This window comes from Chlorocebus sabaeus, chromosome 20, assembly GCF_047675955.1.
Source record: "Chlorocebus sabaeus isolate Y175 chromosome 20, mChlSab1.0.hap1, whole genome shotgun sequence".
NCBI classification, from domain to species: Eukaryota; Metazoa; Chordata; class Mammalia; order Primates; family Cercopithecidae; genus Chlorocebus; species Chlorocebus sabaeus.
The window spans coordinates 130,817,843-130,833,040 of NC_132923.1; the positions used below are offsets into that span (position 1 = coordinate 130,817,843).

At 53.0% G+C, this 15,198-nt stretch overlaps 1 protein-coding gene across 7 annotated transcripts in view; it reads right to left on the minus strand.

The window, feature by feature from the left end:
• The window catches only part of KCNAB2 (potassium voltage-gated channel subfamily A regulatory beta subunit 2), a 109,392-nt gene that overhangs the window by 63,414 nt on the left and 30,780 nt on the right, over nt 1–15,198 (minus strand). For 2 of the 7 annotated variants that reach the window (XM_007980830.3, XM_007980828.3), the window contains exon 1: nt 11,459–11,581. The exons of 3 other annotated variants lie outside the window; for them this stretch is intronic. The gene's annotated coding sequence lies outside the window, so the exon portion shown is untranslated. Of the gene's footprint in view, nt 1–8,026; nt 8,258–11,458; nt 11,587–15,198 lie in introns of those variants that run through there. 2 more of the 7 variants (XM_037985134.2, XM_007980825.3) reach the window with 2 other exon arrangements.

A 15,198-nucleotide genomic window follows, 5' to 3' on the forward strand; every position in this document is an offset into this window, starting at 1 on the left:
TTGGGAGGCCAAGGCAGGTGGATTGCTTGGGCACAGGAGTTCGAGAGCAGCCTGGGCAACATAGAGACTTTTTTTTGTAGAGACTCGGTCTCCACAAAAAAATAAAAAAATTAGCTGGGCGTGGTGGTGCAAGTCTATAATCCCAGTTACTCAGGAGGCTGAGGTGGGAGGATCGCTTGAGCCTGGGAGGTCGAGGCTGCAGTGAGCCATGATCGTGCCACTGTACTCCAGCCTGGGCGATCCTGTTTCAAGTAAACCAAAATGAAAACCAAAAACAAAGATAGAAGATGCAGAGAAGATCCAGCACCATGCTAACCTCAGAGGAAGTGGTGGGGCTTGGTGAAGATCCCCTGGAGTTTTATTCTTAAAGACCCTCATTCAGGCCAGGCACGGTGGATCACGCCTGTAATCCCAGAGCTTTGAGAGGCCAAGGCTGGTTACCTGGCTTTGGGGTGACTGAATCCCTGCAGTACTGGGGGGATGGAGGGGCCTCCAGGGCAGCCTCTCTTTGAGCCCATTAGCAGCTTATGCGTTTTGCTCTTAGATGACTCAGAGGCAGGAAATCAAATCATCTCACTAAAGCCGTTAAAAAACCGTCGTTAAACTCCTAAAGATGTTGTGCTTTTGATCAGAGGACAGTGCATTTCTTCATGCACGGAACACTGGCTGAGCACTACTGCTGTGGGAAGCTGCCCCTATAAGCAGTGGAGTTCCTACCCCCAGGCTCCCCTGAGTAGCTGAGGGACGTGGACAGGAAACCAAGGCTGCAGAGTGGAGGGTTCTGCTGAGAGCAGAGTCGTCTCCACAGCCCATCCCCAGGGAGCCCCCATGGAGGCTGCATAAGCAAATATGGCCCATAGGAGGCAAGATGTCCTCACACTGGCTTGCAGAAGGGGATGGGAGCTGGGATGCCTGTGCCTTTAACAGGGTGTGTAGCCCACCCCACACCTCGCTCTCTCTTGGGTCTAGCTGCTGAGCTAACTTCCAGAATTCCGGAATCACAAACTCAACTTGGGTTGGAAACAGTGCAGGGACTGAGTCACTGGTTCCATGAATGTGGGGCGGGGTCCAAGAATCTGCATTTCTCATAAGTCCCGGGTAATGCTGATGCTGCAGGCCCAGGGACCACGCTTTGAAGACCCCTGGCCTGGAAGCGAGGTCAAGGGCCAGGAGTCTAAGCAGGCCAGAGCCAGCCTGCTGCCTATTTTTGTAAATAAAGTTTTATTGGAACACCTCCATGTCTGTTTGTTTATGAATCCTCTCAGGCTGCTTTTCAGCTCCAAGGGCAGGGCTGAGGAGCTGCAACAGACTGGCTGGCTGGCAAAGCCTAAATTATTTACTACCCGGTCCTTTACAGAAAGAGTCTGTGGGCACCTGCTCTATGCCATCTTCTCTCCCAGGCTCAGGGGACACCTCGCAGCTCCTCCCTTCCCACCCCACCCTCAGCTGCCACTGCTGCTTCCCAGACCCCTGAGTAAACACAAGCAACCAGAAGCCACCTTCCCCAGACAGGGACGTGATCCGTGCTCAAAGCTGCCTGCCTTCCTGCCTGTGGCTACCCAGTGAACCGGCTCCACAGTGTCCACGGCCACGTGGCCGCCCCCAGTCCCACACCCACTCAATCCCATTCCTCCTTCTTCAGGAGGCATTGCCAGCTGCACCCAATGAGTTATTTCTCTCATCTCCAAAGAAAACAAAAAGCACAGTTTCTGTTTGTGTGTGTGTTTTTTTTTTTTTTTTTTTTTTTTTTTTGAGACAGAGTCTCACTCTGTCACCCAGGCTGGAGTGCAGTGGCGTGCTCTCGGCTCACTGCAACCTCTGCCTCCTGGGTTCAAGCGATTCTCATGCCTCAGCCTCCCGAGTAGCTGGGATTACAGATGTGCACCACCACGCCTCGCTAATTTTTGTATTTTTAGTAGAGACGGGGTTTCACCATGTTGGCCAGGCTGGTCTCGAACTCCCGACCTCAAGTGATCTGCCCGCCTCGGCCTCTCTAAGTGCTGGGATTACAGTTGTAAGCCATCTCATTTGGCCTAAAAAGCACAGTTTCTTAGACCCACTTTCTTCTCCACTGTTTCTCGCCTTCCATTCACAAGAAAATCCCTCAAAAAGTTTTCCTTCAATTGTCTGCGATTCCTCTCCTTCTTCCAGCTCATAAACTGTCTCCAATCAGCCTCTGCCCTCACGACTCCGTGGGAGCAGCACTTGCCAAGGTCGCGGTAACCTCTTCATTGCTAGGTCCAGTGGTGCCCATCGTATCAGGGCGACAAAGGTGCTGCCTGCGGCTTCCCCAGCTCCCAGAACTCCATGCCCCTCTCCCATCCCTCCGGCCACTCCTTTTCAGTCTCCTGGGCTTCTTCCTGCTCCTCTCTGTCCTCCAGTGGCTGCCCTTGTTCAGGCCTTGAACCTCTTCCTTTCCATCCCCATGAAACCCCTCAGATTCTTGCCCATCTCATGGCTCTGAACCCTGTTGCTATGCTGCAGACTCCACCCCCTGAACCCTGGAGCTGTTTATTCCCTGCCTGTGTGGCTCAGCTATGAGGGTGGGGAATGTGTGCCTCGGATTCCCAGGTCAGACACTGAGCTCCCGACTGCCCTCATCCCCAGCCCAGTTCTTCCCAGGGTGGTCTCAGCTGAGTAAAGAGCTTCCCACCCTCCCAGGTGTCAGTCCCACCCCCGGGAGTCACCCTGATTCCTCCCTTCTTCCCATGTCCCGCCTCCCACATCCAATCCAGCCCTGGGCCAGGGGCCCGTGCCTCTCCCTGTCTTCTCCCAGGCCCAGGCCGCCACTGGCTCTCGTACTCCTCCTCCCAGCGTTCCCTGCGCCCACCTCCACCCCAACTGGCTGACTCTATGCAGCCAGGGTGATCCTCCCAGAACATAAGTCAGATCATGTCATTGCTTTGCTCCAAACCTTCCAATGGCTTCCGTTCCATTCAGAGCCAAAGTCCTATCTCAACAGTGGGTCCACAACCTTTCTAGCCACATCCCCCTGCTGAGTCCCTCACACACTGGCCCCTGCCACACTGGCTCCCTGGGGGTCTGTGGACCCAGCAGACAGACTCACTCCCACCTCAGGGCTTCATGCACTCCCCTCCTCCTGCCCGAATTCAACTTCTGACCACCACGGTCTGCCTGAGCCCCTCCCATGTTTGCCTCTTTATGCCAAGGTCACCTTCTCATGGAGGTCTTCCCTGGACACCTCCCTCACATCGCAGTCCCCGTCTCCCCCATGCTCCCTGGTCCCTCCCCTGGGCTGTTTCTCCCCAGCGCCTGTCACCTGCTCACACGCCTTCTCCTCCACCTACTTGTCTCGTTTATGCTGTCTGCCCACCAAGATGCCGGCTTCGGGAAAGCAGGGAGATTTGTCTGCTGGTTCCCAGCTGTGCCTGGCACCTAGTAGACACGGAACAGGTATTTGTTGAGTGAATGAATGAGGGGGTGGATGCCTCTGTGACCCAGCCTGCTGAAGGCGGGAGCAGAGAGAGCACTGGAGAGGCAGCTGGGGCTCGCGGTCTGCGTTACTGCAGGTAGCACTGCCCACGGTGCTGGGGATGGGCTCGCATGTGGAACAGGGCAGCTTTCTCCGGAGGGTGCAATGCCCGCTGTGTCCAGTGGGGGTGCTCAGGGCAGCTCCAGGTGCAGGGACAAGTGGCACCGCTGGTCACTCTGGGGGAGGCGTCCCTAGGAGGCCACCTGTTCCACTCCCCACCCCTCTGGACTCCGAGAAGTGTTGACCCGAGGTCAGGCTGTATCTGTGCTAGCAGCCAGCTCTCCAGCCTGAGCCACAGGCGGGAACTGTACGCCGTTTGATGACCACTTTACAAGGAACTGCGGGCCACAAACACAGCCTCTGTGTCATTCCTCACCAGGGTTCCACCACCTTTGCCACCTCCCAGGGGAGGAGGGGATGGTGAGATTTCCCCACAGCCCCCGCTTTGCATTTCAGGATGTAAGACACACAGAGGCAGAGCCCAGAGTCCACCTTCCCGAGCTGCAGACGCCACTGTCCAATCAGGAGTGACTGTATCTGCCAAGCAGCCAATCCCTGTGGAGCCAACATCCTAAGGGGGATGCTGTGAGTTCCAGGCTGGCGCAGTGGCTCCTTCAGCACAGAGGGAGGCAGACATGGCTAAGCTGGGTGGCCCTGGGCTCCCTGACACCGCCGGGACTTGGGAGAACAGGCTTCAGAAACCGCTTGCCAACACACCAGACCCAAGAGGGGAGCCTAGCAGCTGAGGGGGTGCAGGGCCCAGGGTCCAAGCAGGGAGCCCACAGGCTAGGTCCCTCCCATCAGTTCCACTTCCACTTGGTCTGCGCGTGACCTGGAGCAAATCTTCCGGATTTAGATTCAGAGAAACTGAGGCATGAAGCATTCACACAGGCCTGCCTAACTTCTCATGGAGCAAAGAGAAGCAAGATGTGAAAATGCTTGGAGCCCAGGAAGGAATCCGGTCATTAAATCCTCTTCCCCTTTACGTGGTTGGCTGACAAAACCAGGGGACCTAGGAAGGTCGGGAGGCTCCCTCTACGGGCATTTTCTTTCTTCATACCAACTTACTAGTTTGAAAACTTTCAAACCTCATAAAAGTGGAAATAATTAGAATAGCAATAAATACCCATATACTCTTCATCCCAAACAATACACCAATTGTTTACCTCTTGTCTCACTTGCATGCATTCCCGCTCCTCTCTTACCCTTTTCCTCTCTCTCCACGCACATACGCACACACACGCACATGCATACATGCACAGGCATACACATGCACACGCACCCACACGCACGCACACACCCACACGCATTTGCACACCCACATGCACACATGGGCACACACCCACATGCACACACACCCACATGTGCACACACCCACATGCACACACACACTTTTCTCTGAACTGTCTGAAAGTGCGTTGCAATCCCCTGAGCTCCACCCCTCAATATCTCAGCACTCATCTGAGAGTTTTGTCTTAACCACACCACCAGCACTCTACCTAAGATACTTAGTTCAGTATCGCCTGATCCTCTATTGGGTGTTCCCAATTATTCCAAAATAACTCCTACAGCTTTACAAAAATCTGGGATCCATTCAAGGCTCACAAATGGCGTTGGTTATTTCTCTCTCATCTCTCTCAATCTAGAAGCAACCCCCCATTTTTTTCGTTTTTGTTTTTTATGACACTGACCTTTTTTGAAAAGTTCAGGTCATCTGTCCTGCACACAGTCCCTCGGTTTGGATTTGTCTGACTGCAGTTTCAGGATTCCATTTAGCTGAACCTTTTTGGGGGGGTCTTTTCCTTCTCATGCATCCAGGAAGGGACGAACAAGCGAGTTTGCCCATCGAGGACAAGACCAGGTCTGGCCGTTTGGTTAAGGTGGTATCCGCCAGGGCACAGCTCTTTCTTTTCTTTCTTTTCCTTCCCTTCCTTCCCTTTCCTTCCTTTCCTTCTCTTTCTTTTCTTTTCTTTTGTTTTCTTTCTTTTTCTTTGATGGAGTCCCGCTCTGTCGCCCAGGCTGGACTGCAGTGGCATGATCTTGTCTCACTGCAACCTCTGCCTCCCGGGTTCAAGCAATTCTCCTGCCTCAGCCTCCCAAGTAGCTGGGACTACAGGTGTGTGCCACCACACCCAGCTAATTCTTGTATTTTTAGTACAGATGGGGTTTCACCATGTTGGCCAGGATGGTCTCGATTTCTTGACCTCATGATCTGCCCACCTCGGCCTCCCAAAGTGCTGGGATTACAGGCATGAGGCACTGCACTCGGCCACAGCTCTTTCTATTTTTCGTGATTAACCAGGAATCACAGGGAAGGTTCTTGAAGGCTGTGTGAATATTTGGTTCCCCTATGACCCCCAAGTGGAGGTGTTTTCTCAACTGTAGTTTTTCTAGAAAGGCCAAATATGTTGCCAGTTTGGGCTCTGAATGCAGAGTTGGTGAGAGAACAGGAAGCTGAGTTTATTTAAACACAGAAAGGAATCCTGGGGGTCTTGAACTGTCATGAAAGCCACAGCCCCAGGAAGGCATCACTGGTGAGACTCTCTCCGGGACTGATGGAAAGCCCACAGCACCCCTTTATGGGACTCTGGCTCCTGGGGCAGGCCTGGGTCATGAGATCTAGGGCCAGCAGTTTCCTCCCCATGCTGCCCCATGCCCCTCTCTTTCTTTTTTGAGACAAGGTCTTGCTCTGTTCCCCAGGCTGGAGTGCAGTGGCCTGATCACGGCTCACTGTAGCCCCAACCTATAGGGCTCAAGGGATCCTTCTACCTCAGCCTCCCAATTACCTGGGATCACAGATGTGTGTGGCCGAGCCTGGCTAATTTTTGTATTATTATTATTATTATTCTTATTTTTTATAGAGATGAGTCCTTACTCTGCAGCCCAGGCTAGTCTCGAACTCCTGGGCTCAAGCCATCCTCCCGCCTCAGTCTCCCAAAGGGTTGAGATCATAGGCGTGAGCCACTGCATCCAGCCCGGGCTGGCAGTTTTTTGGAAAAGGTGGACCCATACATGAATCTAGGCAAGGACACACAAGGAAGAGTAGCCCTAGACTAAATGGATAAATGGGGCAAAACTCCCTGGGGCACAGCCAACCAAGGCAAGGGCCTCTCTTGGAGCCTCAGTTTCCTCATCTGCAGAATGGGAGGCCTGGGACCACAATTTCTCTGTTGACGCTAATGGTAAATGACTATTATTTTGGGGCCAAATGTGCCCTGGGGGGTCTGAGTATGAGCTCTGGGGGCATTGTCTCTGATTCCTTCAACCTCAGCATCAAAGATGGAGTCTGTACCCTGCCAGAGCCACTTGAACTGCCTACATGAGCTGGGAAGAAGTCAGTGCACCCAGGTGAGAGGAAATAAATGAATGGCTTAAGCCAAGAAACCACAAGGGAAGGTCAGGACTGAGCCCAGGAGTCAAGGACAGAGACACAAAATAATAGAAGACACTTTCTGATTTGACCTGGTGTGGGGACAACCTGTTACGGTTACCCACATGTTCTGGTTGAGGGAGCTGGCGCCTGATTTACATAGGGAGGGCATGAGGGTATGGGAGGTGGAGTTACTGACCCCCAATGCCTCACTTCTCCCAGCATCCACGTCCTTTGCTGTGTGACTTTGCTGCCTCTCCCAACACACACACACACCTACACACACATACAAATGTACCCACATACACACACCTACACGTACACACACATACCTACACACACACAGAAACATACACACACATCTACACACAAACATATGTACACGCCTACACACACACATACACACACACACACACACCCCTATACATGTACCTACATACATATACACATACTTACACACATACACAGATACATACATATACACACATACCTACACACATATAGACATACACACACGTACACACATATACACACATATGCACACATACATACACACATATACACAAATACGCAAAAAGACATACATACATGCACGCGCGCACACACACACACATCAGAGGGGTGAATTCCTGGCCTTGCCCTCCTGTGTAGCCATGTGACTTGCTTTGGTAACTGGAAGGTGAGCAGATGCTTCAGTCACAGGAGACTTGCCCCTGAGCCTCTGCCATCATCATGGGACACACACGCCCCAGTCTACCCTGCTACATACGCAAGAGCCACCCCACCTAGACCAGACAACCCCAGCTTCTCTGTGACGTGGAACCAGCAGCTGCCCCATGAGTACATGATAAATAAATGCTTGCTGTAGCCGCCAGCAGCATCATTATACAGAATTCACCTTAGCGCTTAACCCCAGGGCTCCAGGGAGCAAGTTCTGCTTTGATTTAATCTCCAGGGTCATACTTATAAACACTGAATTAGAAGTCCAGTGGGTACCTGGAAACCTACTTCCAGTTCCTGCAAAAGGCAGTATCTGTCACTTTATTGTAGATTCTAGAGTACAAAACATTTGAGCTGGCCGGAACTTTCCTTTAGTGAGGAGTCTTGATCCAAAGTCAGTACTTTGAGGCTGGAGAGGATCTCTCTCTAAGCTGAAATCTTACCATTGCAGACTGCACATGCTCCTCTCTTCTTTGGGAGCTGGTTGATGACATTATTCCAACCTCTTTGGGTGACTGAGGCGATCGGTCTGGGCTCCTGGGAAGGAGGTTAGGTCCAGTCAGTGGTTTGGATCTGGGCTTTGGAGTTGGCGCTGACTGGAGTCCTCACTCAGCCATGTGCTGGTCTATGACTTTGGGCAATTCGCTCAGGCTTCCCTGTGTTAGTTTCTCCATCTGTAAAATGGGATGATAACGAGGGAGGACTCAGTGTGCTAACAGGTAGGGGTGTGCTGCAGGGGCTGCAGGAGCTGGGACTAGCTTGTGCCCTGCCCTGGTGTCACATCAGGCACAGGTGCAGGGAAGGCTCTGGCCCCAGGTCTGGGAGTGCCTCCTGGGGAGTCACTGACCACAGCTGCTTCCTGGACATCTGTGCCATCTGCATGACGGCAGGTGAAGCTGCTCTTGTACGGTGTGCCCTGGGCAGCAGTCTTACCAGGAAAATCAGTGTTTGAGGGTCCTCAGCCTTGCTACAACACCTGCTCTTCTGGCTGCTGGTCTCCTTGGTTGTCAGGAGGCTTCTCTGTCTTTTCCACTTTCCCGGAAAAGGTTCATCTTTTTTTTTTTTTTTTTTTTTTTTTTTTTTTTTTTTTTTTGAGATGGAGTCTCTTCAGTTGTCCAGGCTGGAGTGCAGTGGTGCGATCTTGGCTCACTGCAGCCTCTGCCTCCTGGGTTCAAGCAATTCTGCCTCGGCCTCCTGAGTAGCTGGGATTACAGGTGGGCACTGCCACACCCAGCTAATTTTTTTTGCATTTTTAGTAGAGATAGGGTTTCACCATGTTGGCCAGGATGATCTTGATCTCTTGACCTTGTGATCCGCCCGCCTCAGCCTCTATAAAAGTGAAGGCTCATCTTTTGGAGATGTGACCAGCCACGCCCAAGTGTGAGCCCCACCTCAGGGTGTCATGGCGGGACCTGTGGCACTTAGGCTTTCTGTGGCTGTGTCCAAATTCTGAATCATCCTGGAAGCTCAAAGCTTCCAGAAGACTGGTCTGCAGATCCCTGAGGTCTTAAGAATGATCACCTTGTATTCCTTATCTGTCTGCCAGGCGACTCAGACTCACAGCTTTCAAAAGGCCAACCCTAATATAATGGGGACAGTGGACACCAGGAGGCGGGGTCCCTGGAGGCCATCCTGGAGGTCAGTGACGCAACACCAACAATGGACTCTCCCCCAGATTCATCTCTGTACCCATATCCCGTAAGACTGCTGGGGGTCAGCCCCTCTGGGCAGGGAGCTTCATCTCTTTCCTTCATGGATGTGTCCCCACACCCAGAGCGGACACCAGCATGTGATAATGCCCAGCGAACATCGGCGAAGGGATGGAGAGAGGGGGGCTGTTCCAGGCTGGGTGTGATGTCTTGGGTGTCTTCCGGAAGGCCTCGGGGCAAGGACTCCAGCACCTGCTTGTTGAACTGATGTTATTTTGTATGCTGCTTCTGGAACCCTGGAGGTCCCCCACGCCAAGCCACCGAAGTATCTGCCGTGACTACTGTGTAACACAAAACCATGCTGTTTGTTCTGCAGGCCAGAGCCTGGAGGAGCCATGGCGGTGACTGTGCTTCCAGCGGAGACAGGAAGAGGTGTGCAACTGCTCAAAACCGCATGACACAGAAGGGCACTTACACAACACACACTTCCCCTCTCACCCAGAAGCAGGCGCCCAACAGGAGCCCATTCCTTCCCTGAGCGGGATCTGATGGCAGAGGGTCGATGCTGCAACAAAGGCAGGTGCTGACCCTGAGTGCACTAGGGGTCATGACCTTAGGGGGTGGTCGGCCTGGGGGGTCATGCTGGGGGCCTGGCAGAAAGGCCCGCTTATCATAAGGATGCCCCAGAGGGTGGGCAGGGGTTGGGAGGTCAACATAACCCAGTTCCCCGACAGCTCCATCTAGACTTTGGCTCAGATGTAGCCAAAGAAATGCAAGAAGAACTGTGCAAACCTTACTAGAGATTGGAGATTCCAGTCAGGATTCCCTGTGCTTGTCATGGAGAAACCTCAGTCTCTCCTCCAATCTCCTGAGGCCTGAGCCAAGGGGACCAGTGGCACAGTGACAGATATCACATGGTTCAGGCAACAGCAGAAGCATCAGGACCTAACCACGGTGCCCAAGGTCATGACTGCCAAATGGAGCCTTTGATGGTACATCACATCAACGCCTCAGTAACAATTTTCAAGAGGATCACAGGCTAGAAATTTCAATCTCTTCAAAGCAACGTTCAATGCCGGTTCCCCGATTACAAACACCACAGGTCTAGACTTTTCCAAGAACAGTTCACATTCACATCTAATCAATGCTGCAATGAACAAAAAATAGATCACAGCCAAAAAATTCACGTGCCTGCCCTAGCTCCATCCTGCCTCTCAGTGACCACAGGTGGAAGGTACGGTGCCATGCAGGGCCGCTCACCTGGTAGTGGGTGGTGGGGACCCCAGCACTGCACAGACGGTGCGACTGGCAGTGAGTCAGGGCTGCCACAGGCTGCTCACTCAGTAGCTGGCTGGGCCTGTCCCCTGCAGAGGCAGCAGGAGCCCTCAACGGTTCGGAGTCCCCATAGCCCAGGCCCCTGGCCTCCTCCCTTCAGCCATACACACACACACACACACACACACACACACTAATGTGTCCCCCAGGAGGCTTACAGCCTCCTCCCTCCATGACCACACCCTGCACCCATATCCTGCCCAGGGGAAGTGGAGGAGGCAAGCGAGAGGGGATGCAGGAAGCCATCACCAAGGAGCCCTTAGCCCTCCCCTCCGGGACAGTGACCTCAGGGCGGTGCAAGGGGCTGCAGGGTGGGGAAGGGGTCTGAGGGGTCTTCATCCCCCACCACTGCCCTGTGCTCAGCCCGAAGGATGAGGGGAGAGAGGAGGGACTGGGGACCCATACCATCCACATTCAAGGCAGGGGCCTTCGCCTCTTCCACTCAGAGATGGGAATCCCCAGGCCAGGGCTTCCCGGGAGAGAGCAGACAAGATGGGCAGGGCTCTCCCCCTGCAGAGGGACAGAGGTGGCCCCAGGGGCTCTCCACCTCCCGGCGTCTCCCTCAACATCGCCCCAGGGATGGAAGCAGAAGCCAGTGGAGAAAGTGCGGCAGTCAGACATCTCTGCTGGGTGCCAGGCCCACTCTGCCCAGCAGCAGCAACAGGAAGCAGTGAAGGGCTGGGCTGCACTGGGCAGGGTGTCTTTGGGGTCAGCTCACCCCAGGCTGAGGCCAATCCCGAGGGGGGCACGTGGGGCTCAGGGGCTCAGGCTGGCACAATTAACCCTGGACATTACGGGGGCACCTAAGCCCTGCTCAGGGAGCTGGGGCTGCCCACCCATCAGACAGAAAACCCATCCTGCAAAACCGGATCCCCGGAGCACCCCGGGTACCTGCTCCTGAACGGGAACAACTGGAGACAAGGCCATTTTCCGAGCACTCAGGGGAACGCCAGGTCACACATCTGCTGCAAAGCACGCGCCTTGGGACCACAGCACCCAACAGGAAGTTGGTGCAGCGCGTGCCAGAGCCATGCACTGTCGCCGCAGGGCCAAGAAGGCGTGGCCTAGCGCGTGACCCAGGTGGGAGGGCCCGACACTCCTGACCTTCCTGGCTGAGCAGCGGCCAGATGCGGCAAGAGGCAGGTAGAGGACAGGGAGCAGGTGGCTGTGAGGAGGCAGCCCGGGCCTGTCCCCTAGCAGCCCCTCCGGAGTAGGAGGCAGACCTTCCCTGTCGGCCCAGGAGCCGCTTTCTCAGGGCAGGGGGTTCTGGTGATGTTGAAGAGCCCCCTCACTGCTGCCGACTGTGTGCCAGGATCGGCTGCCCACCTTTTACCTGAGTTCCCTCATCTGATCTTCCCTGCTGCCCTGGGAAGGGGTACTGCTGTCCCCCATGCCACAGGTAACAACACGGAGGGTCCGAGAACCCTGGACTCAGGGCTGGCTGACTCCAAAGTGTGCTCTGAGCTATGCACTGCTGAGAGGCCCAGGGCAGTCTCTGCCACTCCATCTCTCATCTCTCTGCCAGGACATAGAGGGGGCAGCCACCTTGAGGGGACAGGTGGCCCTGGGGAGGATGGGCCAGAGGTAAGAGCACCCTCTGTGGGGGTTTTCTCCCTCCCTGTGGCCTCTCCCTGCTCTGCCATCCCTTCCTGGGGAGGCCCCTCCTCCCTCCCATGCCAGCTGCTGAGCCTGGGGCCAGGCTCTCTGGTGACTCACTCTGGGGACAGCCCAAGCTCTTCGGGGTGCCAGGCAAAGGGAGGACTTGGGTGGAATGTGCCATCTCCCGTGGTGCCGGCCACCTGCACTGTGTTGAGTCCCTGGTCCCAGGCCACCCCCGTGTGATTTCAGGAGGGAGGCTGGCACCTCCTTTCCTGGCGTGGGCACACAGCTCTGAAGCCTACACCAGGGGAGCTGCTGTGTGTTCCCGGCAGGATAAAGATAAAACCGTGGTTAGGGGAGATAGAAAGAGGAAAAGGAAAGGAAAGTAAAATAGTTTGGGTGCTCAGAAAGAAAGCAGAGGTGTTGAGAGATAAACAGGAGGGAGAAGGGAGAAGGAGGAAGGCGAACAAATGGGAAAATGAAAAACAAAGAGAGAGGTGCCATGAGGGAGAGCTGGGGGACAGCAACCCATGTTGAGCCAGCTCTGGGCCTTGCACCAAGCCCTGGCCGCGACATGGTTTTTACAGATGGGGAAATCGAGGCCCAAGAATATTAAAGAACATCCAAGGTCACTTGGTGAAATTAGTGGCAAAGCTGGAACCACAGCCTCGGTGTGTACAGCTCCAAATCGGGGTTCTTTCCTCACATGTACCTTGACCTCCCGCCCTGGAGCCCCCCATGGACCTCTGGCTCTGGACAGGTGACCTCTATTGCCTCCCAGAGCCAGAGAACAGCCGTTATCCTCTTGGCCCCCAGCACGGAGATGTTGCCCTGACTCTGTGGGTCTCCAAACACAGACTGTATTCACGGCTATCACAGACCACAGCTGCTGATGCTGAATCTCACAAGCAGAGGTAAAAGTTGGAAGCTGTGAAGGTAACCTCACTGGCTGTTTTGCAGTTTCAGACACAGTGAACCAGCCCTCAAACCTCAGCTTCATTCCTGGCTCTTAAAAACAAATTGTATTTTCAGATACTTGCCAACTCTTTTTTTAAAAAGTTTCTTTGGACCAGGAAGGCAGGTGACTGGTAAATGCTGAGTGGCAGTTAGAGATACTTCATTTAAAAGACACTATTGGCTGGGTGCGGTGGCTCACACCTGGAGCTGGAGGCCAAGGTGGGAGGACTGCTTGAGGTCAGGAGTTCGAGACCAGTCCGGGCAACACAGTGAGACCCAATCTCTAACACAAAATTTAAAAATTAGCCAGGTGGCTGGGCGTGGTGTCTCATGCCTGTAATGCCAGAAAGTCAGGAGGCCGAGGCCGGTGGATCACCTGAGGTCAGGAGTTCGAGACCAGCCTGACCAACATGGTGAAAACCTGTCTCTACTAAAAATACACAAATTAGCTGGGCGTGGTGGTGGGCACCTATAATCCCAGCTGCTCAAGAGGCTGCTGAGGCATGGGCATGAGAATCACTTGAACCCAGGAGGCAGAGGTTGCAGTGAGCCTAGATTGTGCCATTGCACTCCAGCCTGGGCAACAAGAGTGACACTTTCCATCTCAAAAAAAAAAAAAAAAAAAAAAAAAAAAAAATTAGGCATGGTGGTGCATGCCAGTGGTTGCATCAATTTAGGAGGCTGAGGTGGGAGGATCCCTTCAGCCCAGGAGTTTGAGGTTACAGTGAGCTATGATCATGCCACTGGACTCCAGCCTGGGCAACATAACAAGATCCAGCTCTATAAATAAATAAATAGATAAATAAAAATACAAGGTACTATCAACAGTAATAAGACAACCCAGAGTGAGTGAAAATACTTGCAAATCACGTATCTGATAAGGAATTAATATCCAGAATACATAGAGAACAAAATTCAACAAAAAACCAAACAGCCCAATTACAAAAATGGCAAAGGACTTGAATAGATACTTCTCCAAAGACAAGACACAAATGGCTAATAAACATGTTAAAAGATGCTCAACATCAGTAACCATTAGGGAAATGCAAATCAAAACCACAATGAGATACTACCTCCCAGACATTAGGATGGCTGCTATAAAAAAGCCCAGAATAATAAGGGTTGGCAAGATGTGGAGAAATGGGGACCCTGTGCACTGTTGGTGGGAATGTAAAATGGTACAGCCACTATGGAAAACAGTATGGTCGTTCTTTGAAAACTAAAAATCGAATCACTATATGATCTAGCAGTTCCACTTCTGGGGATATACCCTAAATAATTGCAAACAGGGTCTCAAAGGGATATTTGTACCCATGTGTTCATAGCAGCATGATTTGCAATAGCTAAAACATGGAAACAACCCATGTCCACTGATGGATAAAAAGATACACAAAGGCTGAACACGGTGGCTCACGCCTGTAATCCCAGCACTTTGGGAGGCTGATGCGGGCAGATCGCCTGAGGTCAAGAGTTCGAGACCAGTCTGGCCAACATGGCGAAACCCCATCTCTACTAAAAATACAAAATTAGCTGGGTGTCATGGCAGGCACCTGTAATCCCAGCTGCTCAGGAGGCTGAGGCATGACAATCACTTGAACCCAGGAGGCAGGGGTTGCAGTGAGCCAAGATCGTGCCACTGCACTCCAGCCTGGGTGACAGAGCGAGACTCTGTCTAAAAAAAAAGAGAGAGAGATAAGCAAAATGTGGCACACACATGCAATGCAATGGAACATCCCTCAGTCATACAAAGGAAGGAAATGCTGACATACGGTACAACATGGATGAGTCTCGAGATCATTCTGCTAGGTAAAATAAGCCAGTCACAAAATGACAAATACTGTACAATTCCAATTATCTGAGGTCCCTAGAGTAGTCGTGCGCATAGAGACAGAAAGTAGAATGGTGGTTCGCAGATGCAGGGGAGGGGGAATGGGGAGTTCCAGTTTAATGGGACAGAATTTCCACTTGGGAGAATAAAAAGGCTCTGGAGATGGATGGTGGTAATGGCAGTGCATATATTATGAATGTACTTAATACCACTGAACTGTACACTCAATACCACTGAACTGTACACT